This window comes from Vigna unguiculata, chromosome 2 (genome assembly GCF_037176805.1).
Source record: "Vigna unguiculata cultivar grain cowpea cultivar isolate G323 ecotype 2 chromosome 2, ASM3717680v1, whole genome shotgun sequence".
In the NCBI taxonomy this organism is placed as follows: domain Eukaryota; kingdom Viridiplantae; phylum Streptophyta; class Magnoliopsida; order Fabales; family Fabaceae; genus Vigna; species Vigna unguiculata.
This window is the reverse complement of record NC_140793.1, coordinates 18,600,416-18,606,171: the sequence shown is the minus strand read 5'-3', so window position 1 is coordinate 18,606,171 and position 5,756 is coordinate 18,600,416.

The window sequence follows — 5,756 nt, the reverse complement described above, 5'->3', positions numbered from 1 at the left end:
ACCATCATGGTCGTGCCTTCTTCTTCTTCCACCATGGCTAGAGTCCTTGGAAGAGGACCTCCTCCTTTTCCTCTCATCTTCCCAAAGCTCAAGTCTATGGATGTGCTCTTGTAGGAAGATCTCACTTTGCCTCTTATCCGCCCTCAATTGGTCAAAAGTTTCTCTCCTACTCACTTCCATCTCACGTAAGATGTTGGCAAGGGTCATTTGTTCACTTTCTTGGGCCATAGGAGTCACCATGGGAGGGGAATAAGGGGAGGCCGATTCCTCCTCCTCTTCTACCTCCAAGATTGGATCCATATTCATGTTCCTACACCAAAACTCACCAAAAAACCGAGACAAGAAAGAGGTTAGATAACAAACAATGCCAAACCCGAGACCAAGTGTGGTCTTCTCAAGCACCCAAGTGTTTTTTATCACACTCCCAAAGCACACAAGCAATGCTAGCACTCAAAATCCTTCCAAACAAGTGTAAACACCTTTTAAGAGATGAAAACCTTTCAAAAGCCAAAACAAGTGGCTCGACCACAACACTTCTAGGATGACAAGGAAAAGAAAACTACTAAGACAAAACAAGGATTACCTAAAGACAAGCAAGCAAATCTCAAAAACAAGAAAGTTTAACTTCTAAGGAAATTTGTTTTAAAGAGAAAACTTGAACAAGACTAAAGCAATGAAAATCACTTTTAAAGACTCTATGGAAAGCATTTGAACAAGCCAAGATTATACCTCAAATTATGCATACACCAAGAAAGATCATAACCAAGTTAAAGCATGGAACTAATTTGTCAATATCACCCAAAATCCAAGTATAAAATTTGGTAGCATAACACCTAGTAAAAATGGCCAAATGGATTCACCAAGTAATGTAATAGCTCTCGGCCAAACTGTTTTTGGTCATGAAAACACTTTTTCTTTTCAAAACTAGGTACTTAAGATGATGAGAAGGATGTTTTAGGGTGTCTTGAACACTTAGTTCCTTAAAATTAGGTCAAAATCAATTTCAAGGAGCATACAACAACACAAGGCATAGATCTCATGCAATAGCTCAAAAATTTAGAAACAAGAACAAGAAAACTCAAAGAAGCATATGACAAGAGACTCAAAAATAGCTAGGAACATTTTAAGAAGACTTTTAACATTTGAAGAAAAATTTTGGCATGGTAACATCTTAGCAAGCTCTCAGCCAAAGGAAACATAAGCACCAAAATTTCATGTTTTCACTTCACCAAGCAACATATATCAAGAGATAGGGTTTTTAGATACTTTAACCTCAAGTGAAGTGGAAAATTTATGTGCACACCATCTTGAACACCAAAAAGCCGAGAGCTCCCCAATCCAAACAAGCCACCAAAACAAAGGTTAGCACAAGAAAAACACCATATTCAAGATAATCTAGGCTCTGATACCAAATGATGAAGGATTATCTTGTTTTCTTTTAGAGTTATGAATATGGTGAAGTTGTTTAAGAAAGCTTTTTGAAAATTCCCACTGGACATTAAGATAGCAAGCTATCTAGATGTGAAGGTTCATTTCTCAAGCTCATGAAAGGAAGAAGAGAGTTGGATTCAAACTTAAAACTCACACGACATTAACAACACTTAAAGAGAAAAATGAAAGAACAAACATTAAAAATGGAAATCATAGAAGATGAAGCATGGAAGAAGCACGCCACTCATAGGGGGGATCTAAGCCAACCAAACCCTAGAGATGAGTGATGGTGCCGCCACTTGCAAGCAAGATAAGGCAAAGGTGAGTTCACTTTTAGGAAGGAGAGCTCACGAAAATTTGATGGTTGAAACACAATAGTTTAGAAACAAAATGATCAACGCTTTTACAAGACAAGGAGCACCCTTTAAATAGGAGTTCATAGGGGTCCTTTAGCAAATACAAAAACATGGAATGGACTAACAAGCAAACCCTAGAAACCTAAAGCTAGTGAAGTCTCGGCCAAGTGAAGAAACATGATTGGTGGATGCATTCTGATGAAGGATTGACCCCAACCAAGGAAGGAGGCACATGCTTAAGAAGACTAAGCATGTTTAGAAAGGAAGTTCACTAATCCTTCATCCCTTCCATTTGTGTTTGTTATTTTTGATTCCCTAAGTTGACTTAGTTGAATCAACTTTAGTTGACTTGTTGACCTTTGACTAGGTTTGACTTGTTGACTATAGTTGACTTGACTTAAGCCAACATGCTAATCTATGTTTATTTGCTTTGTAGGTTAATTAGGAGTAAGAAATCAATGCTAGGTGGCGCATGATGATTGGGGAGCATAAATGATGTGGAGGAGAGGGTAAAGCAAAGGCATAAAGCATAAAGAAAAAGGCATAAAGCAAGTGTACCTATGTACCTTTGGTCTCCTTTGTTTTTAGCATACTATGGCCACTTTTTGGAGACATATGAGACACATTTTTTGTCTCCTTTTGTGCTAGAACGAAATTAGCCTTGCACACACGATAGTTAGCTCTTTTGTCTCTCATTTTTGTAACCTTATTTGACCTAGTTTCTAGAAGCTAGGGTTAGGTTTTTGTAGAGACATCCTTTTATTTGCTTAGAGGCCCCTAAACTCTTCTATATAAGGGGTGCTCTTAGACATGTAAAAGGGTTGAACATTTTGAAGTAAAACACTCTTGTGTCTCAACCATTTGTGAGAGTTTCCTCTCTTGGGAGTGAATACTTTTAAGCCTTATCTTGCATAGCAAGTGACGACACACATCCACTCATCTTCAAGGTTGTCATGGCTTCTAGCCTAGCCTTGTAGTGGCGTGCTTCTCACATTTTTACCATTTCTTTCCTTTCCATTTTATGTTTTCTTCTTCCTTTAATTACAAACATCAAGCACACTTTCCTAATGATTGATCCATGTGGAGGGCACGTGTTCAAGGCTTGGCAAACATGAATACCATCAAATCTCCATAACTTCACTAACGAAGGAATGATTGCAAAGCAATGGCTCCAAGTAGTTTAACAAGTTAACTCATGTCAAAAGGATGCAAACATGGTATAAATCATATCATTATCTAAATTTACAAAAGTAGTTGACACTAAACTCAATTATCCGGATACATGCACTTGATATTGGATTCACTGGAGGTGTGCACCTATGATGGTTTTTAGACTTTGCAGAGTACAAAGCCACGAGGAGTAATAACCTAAATGCACAAGGTTAATCTCCTTCGTGCCTAAGACTATAGAAGAAGTTTGAAGGCTAGGATTTCATGTTACTCTCACCACATAACTCACTTTACTCTATTTGAGTGTGAATAATTACTAGAGTTTACGATACCTTCTTCCATACATCTCCTATATTAAGGCATATACTAATAATACCATCACAAAGAATTTCCCTTAAAACTCTTTAAACATCACAACTTCACATGTTCACACTCAATTAGGGGTGGCAAAAGGACCAGCCTGGCCCATTTTGGCCCGACCCCCCATGGCCCACCAAAAATGGGAAGGGTCGGGTTGGCCCGCCACTAGTAAACAAGTGGATATTGCAACACATCCTACCTCAGGACGGGCTGGCCCGCACTTTTTTTAAATTTTTTAAATTTTTTTTAAATTTTTGTTTATAATTATATATATATATATATATAATATAAAAAAGATTTACTTTTTAATTATTTTGAATTTTAAACCTAAAAAAAATGAGTTGGTGGCCCAAGGCGAGCTAGCCCGTTTTGGCCTGCCAAGCTGGCGGGCTAGGCGGGCTGAGCTATAGTGGTTGGCAAGTTGGAAATTCCAACCTAGCTCGCCTATTTATTGGCGGACTGGCGGGCTTGGCCCACTTTGACATCCCTACACTCAATCCATACCAATCATCATCTATATATCTACAACAATATTTTCACCTTAAACCATAATAATAAAAGGTAGTAAATATGCTTAGTACCAACTACATATCATTTAAAAAAACTAGACATGAAAACAAACAAAACAGAACATCTAGCATTCAATGCTAGTGCTTAGCGCCATTTGCCTCATAAAAGGGGCACTTAGCGCCAACATGCCAACACTCAATTCCATGGAGCTAAAATGCTCTCAAACCTGTAGTGGTCTCTAGTGCTAAACACCACTTGGCTAGCGCTCAATGCCAATCGACTTGTAAAAGCTAGCGTTCAGCAAGACCACCAATCATACATAATTCATCAAAGAGTTCACATACAAAAATCATCCATACTAACACTAATCATTACCAAGCTCAATCAACCACAAATGTACAAACATCAAATTTGATCAAACTCACACAAAGACAAAAACTAGCTTCCCTTTCCTGTTATCCAGCTTAAAGAGTTCTAAAAACACCAAAACGCATCAAATTCCACAAGATGCTCAATCTACACATAGAAACATCACAAGAACGATCAGGACGTACCGTTATGATCATTGATCAACAAAGACTATATAGAAGACTAACAAGACATATAAAAGTTGAAAAAGCCTCACATGCAACATAAAATAGAAGAAGATCAAGAAAAAGCGGTTGAAACTTAGCTTACATGAACGAAGAAAGTGATAGATCTAAATTGAAGAGCTCGTTGCAAGCATCACTTCTACAGCCTCAGATCTTCAATCCAGCGAACATAGGACGAAAGCCCTTAGATAAAAGTCACAGAAATCTAGAAAAGTGGTTTCAAGAGAGATGATGTGTTTTAAAATAATAAAGCTCGTTTATAACAATTTTATTTATACTAAAACCTTTTCATATTAAAATAATCGAGTCTCACTACTTTTAAACCACTATCACTTATAAAATGTCATTTTCTAGAATTTTACAATTGAATACTTCTTTCATCTTTAATGATCTTAACATATATTGATTAAAGAGCAAATTAAATTTTAATTTTTTAATATATATTTCAGGAATAATGATGTATTAATATTAATTTTTCTTTTTTAACACATATAAAAATTATTATATATAGAATATGTATTTAATTATTTACAAAATTTAAATAAAATGAAAGAAAAAAAGACAATCTATCATTCATCAGACGTCTTATGAAAAATCAATAAGCAACCAAAAATTAAGGATAAGCATATAGAGGCACAAGAAGTCTCTTGACTTATTTTTATATAACCCAAGTTGAAATGTAATATAAAGAAGGCTTAATTAACATTTTGGCCCCGTAGTTTGTTGGTTTGCTTCATTTTGGTCCCCTTATTATTTTTTGGTTCAATTTGGTCTTCTAATTCTTTAAAAAGGTTCAATTTGGTCCTTACATGGCACGTGTCATTTTGTGAAATTTTTATTTTTAAAATTTTTTGAATTTTTAAAAAAAAATTAAACTGCCACACGTCACTTTATGGTTGTGACACGCGTCAATTTGAGATATTTTTATTTTAAAAAAATACTGCCATGTGGGAGGTCCCGATTGTGCCAAGCTAATATCGGTTATTTTCAATTTAGTCCCTCTATTTGAAATTTTGATTCAATTTAGTCCTAAAAAAATGATAAAATTTTGTCCTCTCCAATTTGAGACTAAAATTAATAATTAAGCTTAATTACAATTTATATATTCATGTTAAAATAATTTTTATTATATTTATACATCAAATCACCCCCTAAATACTCATGTTATTTCATTTCTTACATTTTTCACTTGAAATTTTGTACACATGTAAAAAAATAATAATTTGAATAGTTAGATGGAGTAATTTGATCTATAAATGTAATAAAAATTATTTTAACATGTATATATAAGTTGTAATTAAACTTAATTACTAATTTGGTATCAATGACAAAATTG